The following is a 16,235-nucleotide window of genomic DNA, read 5'->3' as shown; positions in this document are numbered from 1 at the left end:
GCAGCATCGCCTGGGACGACTCTTTCCAGGACCAGGAGGAGCACGGCGTCCATGGTGTGGAGAGCGTCCTGGAGGAGGGTGTCCTGGAGCAGTGGGGCTGCTGCAGACTCTGGTGCAGCGGGGGCTGAGCGTTGAGAAGGCGCAGGAGACTGACCACAATGGCTAGACTGGCCTTAATGTCGCCTGCTACAACGGCTTTGTGGATATACCGTGGTGGCCTTAGCTGAGTGCCCCCAAATTGACGTCAACTAGCAGGACAGGGAAGGGAATGCAACCCTAATCATAGCTGCACAGTCAGGAGCTGCCCCTGGCCCCATGGGCACAGTTGCCTTAGACCCTGGCTCTCAGCCTTTCGCTTCCTGCCTCAGCATCACCTGGGCTGGTTCATTTGAGCTTTAACACAGATCTGGTGGAAACACAGACTGCCAGGCCCTGCCCCTGGAGTCTTTCTGTGAATAGGCCTGGGGTGGGGCCCAAGAATGAGCAGAACAGGTTTCCTGGTGAGGCTGATGCCGCTGGCCCAGGGATCCCACGTTGAGGATGGAGGGCTTTGAGGTTTTCATGGCTGATGATGGCCAGGAACGCTTCTGAGTAGGCATTGAGACCAGCAGAGTCCCAGACCCCAGGAGAGATGTCGTCAGATGGACATAGAGGCATCACGGAATTAAAGTGAAAATGAAGAAAGGAGCTGAGCATCTGTTTCATGACTTTCCTGCGCTGTTTTACTAAAGAGGCTGTTCTGGCCCAGTCAGGGCACGCTATCACCACCGACTACTTGTTGAACTATGTCCTGGGTCTTGACCTTGAAGAATGGACCCGTTAGGGGTGAAAGCCAACATGAAGGGTCGAACCGATCGCATCCGAGCCCTGAGCTAGCAGGGGCAGGTGTCCACGCGAGGGCCCCTGCCATGGGATGTCGCCAGAGTGGCCACTTACATGTCTGCCTCATGCAGAGGCTCCTGGAGCGCCCCTGCCAGGAGCAGTTGGGGGAAAATTACCAGCTTGAGCTGCCTCCGCTCCATGGCCGGAGCCTGCAGAGGCTCAGGGACTGCAAGCTGTCCGCGCTGACACCGCACTCCGTGCGTGGCCCGGAGGACCGGGGCGCCCTGGACCACATGGTCAGGATGACCATCAGCCTCTAACAGCACCGCCGTGGCCCTCGCGTGCCAGATCGTGTGCCCCGAGTGCTCCCTGTACATGGAGAAGAGGCGGCTGGCAGTGCAGGAAATCCTGGCGGCTCAGGAAATTCTGGCGGCGCGGCGGGGGACAGTGAGGCAGGCTCAGGAGGCGGGTGAAGCGGAGGGCACAGAGCAGCACAAGCGGCCCTGCCCAGTGGCCGCGTGCTCCTGGGAGGGCTCCGCAAAAGCCAGCCTCGCACCTGCCCCGCTGCCGGGGTCCTGAGGCTCCGCTGACCCTGCCCGGCGGAAGGCCAGCCTCCTGCCCCTGCAGCGCCTGCGGTGGAGCAGCTTGCGGCGGGGCATGGTGCCTGGGGTCCGCCTCAGCAAGGCGCCCGCGCCCACCTTCCAGCCCCAGAGGCCGGCGCGGAAGGGCAGCACCAAGGTCAATGGCCACCTGCGGATACCCAAGTGGCCTTACAAGGTGGCCAAGGAGGAGAAACCGGAGGCTGAGGAGGCCGAGAAGAAGCGCCAGGCCAAGGTGCAGGAGAAGCACCCGTTGCCCTGGAATAAGAGGACGTGAGAATCCGCGGGCGCTTGACAGCGGGTTTGAGGACAGGGTGAGGCGGCGGGGCTGGGCACCATGGCAGCTACGGGGACCACCAGGCGGCGGGCGTTTCCACGCTGTCTTTCTAGGATGCTCCCAGGAAGGGGCTGGGGGAGCCACATCGATTCGCCTGACACTAGCCACCCTAGCCATCAGTACACGTAGCGGGCATGTTGCCTAAAAGGCTCCCTTTAGAGAACCTCAATTAAGATTTGTTTAAAGATCAATTTATGAGGCCGGGCGCGGTGGCTCACGCCTGTAATCCCAGCACTTTGGGAGGCCGAGGCTGGCGGATCACCTGAGGTTGGGAGTCTGAGAGTAGCCTGACCAACATGGAGAAACCCCGTCTCTACTAAAAATACAAAATTAGCCGAGCATGGTGGCACATGCCTGTAATCCCAGCTACTCGAGAGGCTGAGGCAGGAGAATCGCTTGAACACAGAGGCAGAGGTGGCAGGGAGCCAAGATCGCGCCATTGCACTCTGGCCTGGGCAACAAGAGCCAAACTCCGTCTCAATCAAAAAAAATCTCAATTTATTAAAGGGTATTTTCTGTGTAATTTTGTATTTTTAATTGTTATCCAATTTGCCAAGTTTTACAAGTGATAGGGCCCCTTGTATCCAAGGCAGTTTTAATACACTTGCCTGAAGACCTTTCATTTAAAATACTGTTTCTAGCAATAAATATTTATGATATCTGTAGGAGTTTACACAGAAATCATGGGATTCTCTCCTTTTTGGCTGTTTGTTTTGGTCTTTTCTTCTCATTGTGGGTGCACGTGCACAATGGATGTTTTCATTAGTTAGATTAAGTAATGCCAGATATTTCTATTTGATGGAGGGATTGACTCATTCAGCCACATGATCAAGTGAGAAAGAGATAGCATATTTTATTGTATCTTTTTAAAAAGTATTATCCATACAGTCATATATTGGGGAAAAACATTTATCGTAAAATTATAAAACAATGCAGAGATAAGCATGTATGTATTGCTAGAATTAAACTCATTTTAATCAAGGAGTTTTAGATAAACTGGATACAAAATCTTTAACATATTAAAAATAGATATGAGGAAAACGTGTCATTTGATAAAATGCGGGAAATGTAATAGATGATTACCAGAAATACAACATTAAGCCATATATGCTCTTAAGTAAATCGAATCCAGACATCCTTAAAATGTAAAAAAAAGGATGCAACAAGAGTAAGGAGCCCAGAACGATGCAAATTAAGGGAATGGGGGGAGGTGATGTTTAGAACAAGCAAAGAGAATACAATGGGGAGCAAACTTATTTTAGGCAAATTCTCCTGGAGTGGACCAGGCAGCCCTCTCTTCCAGACTCAGTTACAAAGAGTCCCTTATGTGGGTATTTATTTTATTTTTCCGTTGAGGACTGCACTTGGTGTTTAGTTCAACCTCATGCGGACCTCATGGAATTTCCAAGACTTGGGGCCTTGGCATTGTGGCACCTTCCTGCCACACGTACATAATTCACAGCATTACCAAGTCACCACAAGCTCCACGCTCACCTCTGTCAGCCCAGGACCCAGCCAGGCAGTGTCACATGGTCTCCCAGGCATGCCTTTCCAAGCCGGCTATCCCTGCTGCGAAAGTTCTCAAGGCACTGGTCCGGGAAGCTGAGCCCTGGGCCTGTAAGAAGCTCCACAGGTGACTGCACTGCAGCCCACATGGAGAGCTGCAGCGTTAACACAGGCATTTTGAGAGGCCTCAGTCGCCTTTAAGTGGCACTTCCAGGACACCCATCCTGAGCTCTCACAAATGGCTCCACCTTCCCAAGGATGTCCTATTGTCATTGGAACAGCCAGTGTCAGGCAGCTTCTGCTCGGGCTGTTGTGGCATCTGACCCTTGGTGGGTGGCCAGACATTCCTTCCCGTTTCCTCCAAGGGAAGTTGGCACTGGGAATGGTATGGAGCCCCCACGTCTACTCTAAGCCTTAGGTGTCTGCTGCTTCCAGGTCAAAAATGGACATTTCTGGTCCTGATCAGCCACCACCACGCTGTAACCGATGCTCATAGTCTCCAGGGATGTGTAGAACAGCAATGGCAGGACAGCAAACAACTGGTGATTTCTCCAGTTCCCACGCTGTTCCAGAGTGGACATGTTGGATCCCTGTCCCCAGTGTGTTCCAGCCTTACCCAGGTGCACAGGGTACCCTGGGGCTAGCACAGGGCTTGTCAAGTAATGCTCCTGGTGTCCACAAAACAGCTCCAGAGATACCTGCATTTTGAAAAGCCTGCCAAGCCAGCAAGTATGGGGCAGGACCCAGATTTCTTTGGCAAATCTGAAGGTGAGCTGGCCACTTGCCTGGTGAGTAGAAGCTGCCTTTACCTGGCCAGTGTATGCAACTTGAGAGAAAATGACAGCTTCATGGGGGGCTTTGGTGGGACTGGGAAGCCTGACCTCCCAGGGAGCTTTGGTATGGCCCCAGTGGAAAGACTGGATTTTGAAAACCCACCAGGCCCAACTGAAAGAAGGGTCATCCCTGATTGGATCCCAGACTCTCCCTGATCTCTCTGGACTCGTTCTAGAAGTGACTTGCCTATGGGCAGCCCTTCCCTTTGGCCCATGAGGCAGGTCCAGGTAGCTTCTGCAGCTGTGTGCCTGGCTACTGGCCCAGCACTTCTCATCTTTGCCATGTGGAAGCAGATTTGCTAGTAGAGGAATTTTCCAAGTCAAAGGAAGTGTCGCCAAGCCTCTTTCCTCGACCTGTGGCGAGCCCATGCTCTTGGTTTCTTATCCTCTTTGGAGTGGGCAGCAGAGGGGACAAGCAGGCCTCCAGCCAGGCTCAGGGAGTTTGGGAGGGCAGGGAGAAAAGTCTAGATGATGAGGAACTGGAGCCACCTTGAGGGGGGTGTCCTGGGGTCAGTGTCAGGGTGATCAGTTGAGCCAGTTTATATTTAAGCAACATTATTATGTTCAATTATTTTGGGTAAGGGATTCCTCAGGGGAGGTGTGGTCATCTGGTCCCAGAGGTGGAGTGAAATGCCCACTCATCTTCCTGAGCCATTTGGAAGACCTTTCCTCTAGCTCTAGTTACTGGTGACACAGGCTCCTCGGTCTCAGATGGTGCACAGGGCTGGGGGGTGCAGGCTTTTTGTCACTTACCCCCTCAGCACTATTGGGCATCGGGCATTCAGAGGTCTCACAGTGGCCTCCCTAAAAGCCTGGTGTCCTAGGAGAACATTTATTATTTTTGTCTATTTTTGTTTCTTTGAACTGCTGCATTCACTCATTGAGGGCTCGCCCTCCCTGTACCCCTCATGTTGTTCAGGAAGGAGGGGACTGATGAGCATGGGCCCCCTTCTCCTCTCCTGTTAGTTGCCACCACACTGTCCCCCTGGCTTTATCACCACGTTCTCCCACCCCTGTTACTTCATCTCTTCTTCCTCATTCACACTTCCTTCATTTGCCTGTTTTCTTCTCCCAGTTGGTTAAGTTCTTTATGATCTCAGGCACCACCTATCCTGAGGTCTCCCAAGGACAGAAAAGCAGGGGCCTCTGTGAGGCAATGTGGTGTTATCATGGTGGGACCTCCAGGCCCCCAGAGTGAGTGAACAGCAGGCCTGCCAGCATCTGTGCTGATGGCTAAGAATTCCTCCACCGCCGTGCCCCTCCCACCCCCTCCTCTTTGCACAGAAGGGAGACCAGGTTTGCTCTCCTGCAATGACAGCCCAGCCCCCGCTGTGCACAGGAATAGGGCTCAGGGTCCCTCCCGGCACCCTGATGTTAATTAACTGTAGATAGTGAATTTCAAGTTGACAGCTGCCTTCTCAGGGATTTCTATATAAATATAGTTAGAGGAAAATCTAAAGTCTATTTTACTACTTTTTAGTGTTTGTGAAAATTAAGCTTAAAGTGGACAGAATAAATATTTCTCAGACAATGTCGATGCTACTGATTACAAGTGAGATGGCTGGAGCTCGCCCCTTGGTGGAGAATTTTTTGGTGATTGGAGATTGGGGACTCTGACAACAGAAATGGCTTTACGGTGGGTGTGAACTCACTTCTGTCCCTCGGAGAGCCTCTTGTGGATTTGAAAGCATGTATCAACACCAGTGAAATCCACCTCCCTGTACACTGAGGCAGCTGATGAGAACACAAATGAGCCAGTCCTAGCACTTCCCTCCAGAACCGGTCACTCCTGGTCTGACGTTAGAGCATGTGAATTAAGAGTGACAATTTTTTCTACTTGCTTCTGTGAATAAAGTGTTCTACAGTCAGCCAGCACTAAACTCACTAGAAAGGAGGAGGGAAGAGCGTGGAGCCAATCATCTAGAATTACCTCAGTGTGCAGAGGCTGTCCCTTGGCTGCCCTTGGGAAAAGCAGTGTGAAACATCATGTGCCTCTTTCTTTACAAGCTCCTCCTCACAGTCTCCTGGCAACACTAGAGACCTCAAAACTATGGAGATCAGAATTTCAACAGCTTTGTCATCTCAGCATTGACCACTCCTGAGACCCGAGCTTCCTCCTGGGAGCAGGAGACGGAGTTCATGATGTTCGTTGGAAAATACGATTTATGAATGCAGGAGGGCTGTGCTGGGCCCCTCTGCCTGCTTCTCTCCCTGCTGTCAGCAGTGACCAGGTCTCCGGTGTGGAGGCGAGTCTGTTGTGGGTGAAATTGTGGGTGAAACAGAAACCCCTGGGGTAAGGCCAGACCCCAGGCCTGAAAAAGATGCAAAGCCTGCTGTTTCATGCAGCCCACCGGCAAGAGGACTACATCCCCTGCAGTCTCGCCATCCACACTACGTGATACGGGAAGGCTGTCTCTTCACACTTACCCTGGGGACCCAAGCCTGCCTTGAGGAGTGAGTACAGCCCTGAGGTGTGCCTTGCATTACTCTTTCCCCAGGTTTGCCCGGAGACTCAAGCTTGCTCATTTCTGTCCTGACACATCTCGCTGGTCCTGTGGTGGTCAGAGTCCTCCTGTTCTGTGTCAACTCCTAGACATCATTAGTCTTTCACGTGATAAAGTATGAGTACTTTTCTCTTTTACAGTATTTGGGGAAATTCTAACAGACTCCCCAGGGATATGCGCAGGTCCCGCTGGCTCCCATGGTAGGTAATTCTATGGATTCTGCACCTGGCAGCCAGCACTTTCCCTTGGAAGCCCCTGGGGTTCCTGTTTCTGTGGTCCTGGTCCTTGGTTTATACCCCAGTACATTTTGACTGGGACCTGCCTAGAACTGCCTGGAGGGCCGTGGTCTAGGGAAGGACAGGTGGAACCCTGACCACAACATATCCTTCTAAAACAACAAAGTCACATTGATGACGACGACTGCAGTGGGGTGAATGCCATCTAAGTGGGCATGCTGGGAGCCGCCAAGGGCTTATAGCGAAAACAGTTCTTCCCAAGGCGCCCTTCGCATCTTCTCCTCCTCGCCTCTCAGTGCATTTGGAACTTGCTTATGCGTTGGATGACTTAAATCAACTGCTCGTTTCTGTGCCCCTGCACTCACAGGTTCCTTCATTAACAGGAAAAAGAAAAACACACACTAACTGAAATGATTTTACTAATTTTTGAGTGACTCAGTGGAAAGTCAGTGTTGCATACACAATTTCCTCATGCTGACCCAGCTTGAAATAAGACTTGATAAAAGGCACAGCCCTCAGCAGCAAGCGGTGCCACTGTGGACAGTGTACACTATGGTGTGAGGGTATGCACAGGTGAGCGTAAGTGTGTTTACTCATACACACAGATAAACCAAAAGGACATCGGGCTTCATGCTGGCAAAGGTTATGATGCTGCTGTAGCTTGTTATGGGCCCTGGGCAGTGTCAGATGGGAAATGCTTTGATGGCATGTTGTTCAATGTGTATAATGGGGTCTCCTATGGCCCAAGGACCCACTATGAGCACTCCACCCTCTGTGGTGGAGAACACGGCTGGAGTCATCACAGCCCAGGTCTTTATTGAAAGGCAGTGTTGACCCAGAAGGCTCGTGTAGAACCCATTTGGCCAGGTCTGGACCATCTCTCTCCATCTGACCTGCCTTGGCTGCACAGAGGGACCCAGACCCAAAAGGCCCAGAATCAAGAGGAAACTGAATGACATTTACCATTACATCAGCTTTCATTTATTTTTTTCCATTTGACCATAAGGACTGTATTACTATGTATGCTTATATATGCTATTTACAGTCTGTTCCCTTTTATATGATGAAAGATTAATAAAAAACAAAAAATTGCCTGCAGTAAAACCATGCCTGAGGCCAAGAGTGGTGGCTCATGCCTGTAATCCCAGCACTTTGGGAGGCCAAGACGGGCAGATCACCTGATGTAAGGAGTTCAAGACCAGCCGGGACAACATGGCGAAACCCCAACTCTACAAAGTACAAAAAAAAAAACAAAAATTAACTGGGCATGATAGTGAGTGCCTGTTATTCCAGCTACTTGGGTGGCTGAGACAGGAGAATCACTTGAACCTGGGAGGTGGAGGTTGCAGTGAGCCAAGATTGCACCATTGCCCTCCAGCATGGATGAAAGGGAGAGAGAGGGAGGGAGGGAGGGAGAGAAAGGGGGAGAAGAGAGAGAGAGAAAGAAGAAAGAAAGAAGAAAGAAGAAAGAAAGAAAGAAGAAAGAAAGAAAGAAAGAAGGAAGGAAGGAAGGAAGGAAGGAAGGAAGGAAGGAAAGAAAGAAAAGAAAGAAAGAAAGAAAGAAAGAAAGAAAGAAAGAAAGAAAGAAGAAAGAAAGAAAGAAAGAAAGAAAGAAAGAAAGAAAGAAAGAAAGAAAGAAAGAGCAAGCCATGACTGAAGGGCACTGTGTGGTCATCACTTCAGCAGGTTGACACTCACCTGGAGGTCATGAAATCTGTCCATTAGGCCAGTGATGGGTTGAGCACTGAGCTCTGAGCTCACACATTGGGGCATGTGCCGCTGCTCTGACTCACTCCTTTAAAGAGGAAAATACAATTGAGCTTTCTAATACCAAATATTTCATCACAGGATTTAAAAACAAATAATCATTCAAGGGAAATTCGTCTTTAAAACCCTTTCCTGATGTAGCACTGTGAAATTATAGGGATTACGAACTTGAGCCACTGAGCCTAGACTGACTGATGTATTCTACCAATAAGCTATGTACATAAACTCATGTCTTCCCACTTCTCAGAACCATGAAATCAATCATTCCTCCCTTTCTTTCCTTTATTTTTATTGTTTCTTAACAATACTAGAAGCCAAATCCATTATTTTCTTAAACCACTTTTATTCATTATATGACTTCCTAAAACACCCAAATAAAAGTTATTATCCACCATTTCTTCAATATACACCCTTTGATATCAGACAATCTACATGAGAGTCATTGGAATTTATGGTGATTCACAGATAATTTTTTGCAGTATTATGTTTCTAATTAGTCTTTAGTACCAAACCTCCCTACTCCATAGCCTGACCACTCTCTCTGAGCAGTAATCAATGCTGCATTGTACTCTCAGGATTGGAAGCCATGAGAAAAAATCTTCCTCAAATCGTAACCAAGATGTTTTCCACTCAAGTGGTAAGTGGACACATTTGTAGCATGTCTGTCTGAGGCTGAATCTGAGGGAAAAGGCCCAATACTTACGCAGGGAGGGGAACATCACACACTGGGGCCTGTTGGGGGTGGGGTCCAGGGGAGTGATATCACTGGGATAACTACCTAATGTAGATGATGGGTTGATGGTTGCAGCAAACCACCATGGCACGTGTATACCTATGTAACAAACCTGAATGTTCCGCACATGTACCCCAGAACTTAAAGTATAATAATAAAACAGTTTTATGTCTTAATGTTGATGTTAAATTATCATAAATTAAATTACAATATATGCATTTGAAAAATTAGGCAAAACATCAAATTTATTTATTTCAAACTTATTCTATACATTAAAATATTTAATATATATATATAAAATACTCTTCTGCATGAAAAATGCTTATAGTTTCTCTCTTTGATTTCAATGCTTCCTGTATCTTATCCTGGTTAATTTTTAAGTTTCCTAACCATTACCTTCCAAAATATTATTCAATATTCTAACTTCTAGTATCAATTAATGGAGTTCACAATTTATCTGAATAAAACACTGCAATATAACATTTGTGTGTTTCAATTCTTTTCTTAAACTTCTTTTTGAGATTCATTGATTTGTTGCATTTTGGTGTTATCTCTGTTTTGTAAAATTCTTTTGTATGATGAGATCACAATTTATTTAGCAATTCTACTGTTGATGAATATTTATTTTGTCTCCAATTTGGAGCTACTATAAAAATTGTTGCAATTATCAACATTGTGTTTATCTTGAAATACACATAGGCAGTCTGTGGAATATATTTTAGAATTAGAATATCTAGCCCATAAGGAATGCTCATAGTCAGTTTGCCAAAAAGTATCTCAGTTTACATACCTCCAGCCATGAATAACTTTCATTGATTCTTTATCTTTCACAACACACAATACTGTGTGTCTTTAAATTTTGCAAATTTTTAATGGAGGCCTGTAGTTCAACATATGGATTAATTTTTATTATTCTGAGGACTAATAAAAGTAATCCCCTTTTCATATTTGTCCAGATATTTATGCCTCCAATTTTATGAAGTACCTGTTCAAATATTTTCCCAATTTTACACTGGGTTCATTTTCTTTTATTTATTACATTCATTAATCACATGTATTGTATTTTATTGCGTATATGTTGGGATAAATATTTTTCTCCACTCTTGGTTTGCATTTTAATTCTTGAATGGTATATTTTGAAACACAGACGTCATTATTTTTGATATAAACTAAGTTTTTCTTCTTAATTGTTACTTTTTTGTCCTGGTCAGGAAATCTTTCTGTATGAGAATATTTTATTGTGTTCCCTTCACCTTCAGAACATGAATCCATGTGGAAATGCACTGTATATGGTTTGAGGTAGGGGTCAGTATTCAGTTATGTCCATTTGAATATTTAATTGATTCAGCATTGTCCTGATCCCCTTGCAAATTTCACTGTAGAACAGCACTCTAATAATGCATGAACATTTGAATATAAGATGAGATTTACAAAGACAAGCACAGCATAGGAGGTCAAATAAGATTACCTCAAAGTATAGGTTCATAAATAAAACACATGGATAAGTAGAATATTGTTAGATGAAGAGAAAGAAAATATTTCCAGGTTACCATTGAGTCTTTTTACTCCAAGGTTTTTCATGAAGCCCAAGATCTCTACTTTCTTCCATTGGTTTTAACTTCATTTAGACAACTCTCTTACCTATTATTTCACTTTGTGACATTCAGAAATAATTAAAAACCAGAGAATATATTCTATGCCATACATCATGGGTAATGATTTTCCAAAAATGATTAAAAAAGGAAACAATACACATGGTTTTGTGTTTTCACCATATTTAATGAAACACTATAAATGAGTTTTGATGACATTAGAATGCAACTAAAGATATTAAATATAACTGATTTGTCCTTTTGATGAGGTGCAAAAAAGATGGCTTTCTGGGATAAACTGGTTCCCAGAACATATAGACACGTTTCTGACTTTTCTCTGGTCAGAAGTGACTACAGCAAAAGATGGGCCTGAGAGGAGGTGAGAAGGAGCAATTAGGGATGGTGTATATCAGGGAACTTTGATCAACATCAACAAAGCTCATGGTTCTACCTTCACAATCCAGGAATAATCCTACTGTGCTGGTACGTCTTGGAACATATTGCACCACAAATGGGGAGGTGGTAAAGAGACTGCGGTGAGTGTCCTCCTTAACACATCCAAGAAGAAAGAGTCCCTCCTCTCCATCTATCTTGTCATTCTGTCTCTTCTCTTTCCAATAATTGTTACAGACTCCAAAAGCCCAATTCCAAGAGTCCCACAGGTGAACCTCCCAATAATATTTGCCAGATGTGAAAGCCTGAGCCCCTCACACAAGAAAACATTCAGATTTTGCAGTGATATCGGGATCATCTTGAGGGTCACATCCAACATTCACGCTTCTCACATCTCCACACAGGAAGATATGACTATTGGCTCTTTCATGCTGCAGAGTAAAATCAACTGCAAAAATAATTTTAAAAAAGCATGGATACATGTAATTATTAGAAATTAGAATTCTTGAGTGAAAAGTTGTTCTACCAAGAATTTACTTTGCCAAGAAATTTGAAGTTACAAGGACAGGAGAATTGTGACTAAAACATTTAATAAAGTATAAGGATGATTAATATTCTCTATAGGAAGAACAAAACCCTAAAAATAGACATTGAAAATTTATTGAAAACGTAAAAATTGAGAGTTCAATATAAGACCAGACTGTTTTAATCCAATCTCCAATGTAAACGTGAGATATTATATGCCTTGAATGCTCTTTAGCTATCAAGGTCATTATTATTAAAATATTTCTTGTTCTTAAATACTAGTGATATAATTTTGGCAAGAATGGGAAGATTTTAGCTTACTCAAGCACTGCTCTAGATAACTGGATACAAGTCCATACGTTCAAATTATAAGTGGTAACTTAAGGCAGATTTTTGCAAAATCTTTTACCAGTCACTCTGCGGACATCCCTGCTAGCTCTAGACTGAAACTGAATTTTAGATTTTACTCGTAGCTCTTCATGTTGTAACTAAACTGAAATTATCATTTCTATTTTTACTTCCTATTTACATAATAATTTCTTCTTTCTTTTTACATGTTAAGTCAAAATTTTACATTATATCAATAATATATATTTATTATAAGAAAATACAAATACTCCATCAAACTTCAGTGAACTCCATTCCCCAACGAAATGTGTTTAACAATTCAAATGAAATATGGTAATGTAAAATTTTTATGTAAGCTTGGATTATTAAGCTTCCTTCTGAGCATTGTTCCATTTACTCAATTTTTTATTTCTTATGTCATTCCATTTACCCAATATATAACTCTATACATGTGAGCCCAGAACATATTTGTTTTTTGCTATGTTTTACTCTTCATGTTATAAATTGGAATATAAATAGAAACACAGATATAAAAGGGTTGCATAGCCATATGGTTCACTTCCTGCTGAAATGAAATAAAGATTTGGCGAAGGGTAAAGTATTACCCTCATGATTCTAACAAGAAGTAATACACTGTGGGAATTCTGCCAATGGGCTGACACTTACCTCTGAATCCATTGAGCCTGTCCAGCAGTCCAGTGATGGGCCCTGCACTGAGCTCTGGATTCACAGGCTCAGACACTTGCAGCAGCAGAGACTCACACCTGCAACGAGAAAGACACAGTTACCACATCTACAGCCAAAAAAATAAATAAAAATCACTACTTTTATTTAAAAGATGTTTCATGAGAATCCCTTTAACCCACACATTTGCTAATTCCAAAATTATCATTTTCTTTTTCGAATTCATTCTTATTCACAGTTCCTGATTTTCAAGCATGATGGAAAAGTCTATCTGAGTGAGAATTCATTCGAATCTTTCTTTGTATTGCTCCAAATTAGTAAGGATCATTAGTCTTAAGACTAGGAGAATATTCAAAAATGAAATTCTGGGTTCCAGACTTCCCCAGAAATTCCTGAAATCATTGTCTGGAAAAGTGGGATTATTTTTAAGACTGCTGCATCTGTTGCTTCCTTCTCAAGGCCGGGGTGTTGAAACTTGCTCCAGGCAGGGAGATCTGCCTTTTATAGTTGAGGTTCTCTGGAGGCCTACACAGTTCAAACATTCTGAATAGTTTGTTCATCTATTTTTCAGAATTATATATTTAAATATAAACTAGAAATCATCAACACTTTTCACGGCTAAAATACTTTCCCTTTTCTCTCTGGCTTCCCCTGGTTGACTTTGTAGCCATGTAGTAAATGTAATATTTTCTCTTTCAAATATGAAGGCTTTTGAGCAATAAACATGAAATTAGGAATAGAGATGCTCACTTCCTTTATTTTTCTTTCATTTATTTATTTTTTGTTTTCTTTCTTATTTATTTACTTATTTATTTATTTTTGGTTTTGCAGAACTTTCATTGAACTGCTTAAGAAAATCACTGTGTATGGCAACAAAATAGATGTCTACCTGTGGTGGGGGATGGAGAAAGTACAACCAGCACAAGGCAGTATCACTATCTGAATTAATTATACCTTCAATATCAAAGTTCCTGCTTGATATTTGTGGAAACTGAAAGCATCTGCTAAAATCTAGGTATGCACTCACCTGTGTAATATGTCTCCAGAAGCCTGTAAAAAAAAAAAAAAAAAAGAAAGGCTTAGTGCTTTCCACAAGAGGAATCTTCCACTAAGTTCAGTGTGAGATTTGGAGACAGTTTCTGAAGATATAATTTTCCTACAATGTTCCCTCCTGGAAATCATTTTCTGTTTCTTTTCTCATGAAAATCCCAGTCTATCATATGTCATGAATTAATGTCCTCATAAAGTCTAAGTCTTGAAGACGTTCTTTTTACAAGTGAAGGGAGAGGAGGCCCACAGAGTCTACGCTCTGCGGTAACCATAAAGAAGCTACTCAGTCATCTTCCCTCAGCCCTGTTACCAAAATGAGTGGACCCCAAAATAATATTAGTGTGATCCTAGATTCCCCAACTTCTCCATCATGCCATGTCTCCAAATTAGCCTAAATGCCAATGAATCACTTCTCATTTTATCCACTTTCAAAAATCCTAAATACATCACTGACTTTTGATGGGAAATATTTCTTGGGGCTGTCTGTTACCTTGGCCATTCTACAAAGTTTTGTTGCTGGTGGATAAAGTAGGAGGGATCTTTGGCCTGGTAGGATCACTAGGAGAGGCTATACCCTCCCAACCAAGTAGCATTAGTTATCGAATCCTATTTTTGGAAACAAATCATGGAAGTAAAGGGGGAGACGGATTTCAGGAGAGAGGAAAAACACTCATGCATGTGAATGTTCAACATCATGATACCCCATGATCAGTCCATACCTGGAGTAGCTCCACATCTGCTTTATGGCACATTTGCTTCAGATCCTCATACATTCCTCTTAAAAGCTCCCTCAAATGTTCCATTCTGGCTTTGCTTTCATTGAGTTGCTGAAAAATGTCCTCGCCTTCCTTTCGCAGCCTCTCCAAGTGATGTTGCTCTTCTTCATGGAGAAATGCAGGCATCTTCTGATATTCAGCTCTGATTGCTTCTATCCTTAAACTCACATAATCCTGCAGTGACAATTAGTCAAAATAGAAATGTTTTATCCATCTTCTCTTGAATTTCACTGATTCCTCTTAGCATTCTGAATACCCAATATTTTAATCCTCAATATTGTCAATTCTCAGATTCCACAAAATTTTATTACTTTCCTTTTTTTTTCTGTACTAGTATCAACATAGTTGTTTCTGCCCAGTTACATTCACCTGATTAATGATAAAATGTTTTCTAAGATAGGTATATAAAAATGGATTTCTCTCTTCCACACCACATTTATAGAAAGAAAACACAGCTCTTGCATAAGAATCAAACTATCGAGTTATATTGACTAGGTAAGAAACCATTATTTCTATTTTGGAGAATTGGGGCAAGTTATGTAAAACCATTATATGAGAAATGATGACATGACCACAGACTAGCATTGTCAACTCAATGCATTTCACCCAGCATAACATATTCTAATAAGGTTTCATTTATTCTCTTCCAAACTCACCCTAATCGGCAACATGGACTTCTTTGTGGTTCCTCAATCCCCCAAATAAATGCAAATTAAATATTACTGCCCATGTTGTTTTCTATACGTAGAATTATTTTCGTGTATATATATATATACATATTTCTCATATATGTACTCATATATATATTTCTCAAATATAGGTATATATCGATATATGAGGAATATATATTTTTATCTGTGTGTGTATATATATATATTCCTCATATATATCCATATATATATATATATACACCCAGATACACATATATATTCAGATATATTCATATTTCCTCCTGATCAAGATTTTGTTTCAGTGTGAATTTTTCCATGAGCCTTTTTTCTGACCACCCTATTTAAAACTCAAACCCTCATCCCCAGTCCCTGGCCTCTGTGCTCCTTTTCTATTTTCCTGCTGGATTATTCTCCAAAGACACTACTACACTCTAACACATCATGTACTTCACATATCTGCATGGTGACCATTTGCTTTTCTCATTTCCATTGCAAGATTTGTGTGTTTTCTTTCTTCTTTACTCCTTCATTTTCTAAGTTGATATTTGACATAGACTAAGTACTCATAAAATATCTTTCAATTAATATTAGAATAAATTAATGAATTAATATTCGATACCATACCCTCAATATAAACATCCACAAAGAGAAAATCATTTCTAGAATTCTTCTCAAGTCCTTAGAGTTCTCCTTATATTAAATACTAGTTCCCGTATTTCTCACATATTTATATCTTCATCAAGACACAAGTCTACATTTCTCACCACTTTTCCCATTATGTGTTATGACTTATTCAATATTAATTAGTTCTGATATTTCATTTCATGCATTCCCTAAGTTTGCGCGCTTGCTCCTTCCG

The 16,235-nt window shown here is 43.0% G+C and overlaps 1 pseudogene across 1 annotated transcript in view; it reads right to left on the bottom strand.

The window, feature by feature from the left end:
• Window positions 1-11,270: 11,270 nt before the first annotated feature.
• The window catches only part of LOC115834083, a 6,181-nt pseudogene continuing 1,216 nt past the window's right edge, over window positions 11,271-16,235 (bottom strand). The window contains exons 3-6 of the transcript XR_004029191.1: window positions 14,649-14,879; window positions 13,907-13,929; window positions 12,862-12,959; window positions 11,271-11,770 (exon numbers count right to left, since the gene is read on the bottom strand). The product of XR_004029191.1 is annotated as a tripartite motif-containing protein 51-like (transcript). The remainder of the gene's footprint in view (window positions 11,771-12,861; window positions 12,960-13,906; window positions 13,930-14,648; window positions 14,880-16,235) is intronic.

The sequence above is a fragment of the Nomascus leucogenys genome, unplaced genomic scaffold, assembly GCF_006542625.1.
Source record: "Nomascus leucogenys isolate Asia unplaced genomic scaffold, Asia_NLE_v1 001364F_39951_qpd_obj, whole genome shotgun sequence".
In the NCBI taxonomy this organism is placed as follows: domain Eukaryota; kingdom Metazoa; phylum Chordata; class Mammalia; order Primates; family Hylobatidae; genus Nomascus; species Nomascus leucogenys.
This window is presented reverse-complemented; position numbering and strand designations above follow the sequence as displayed.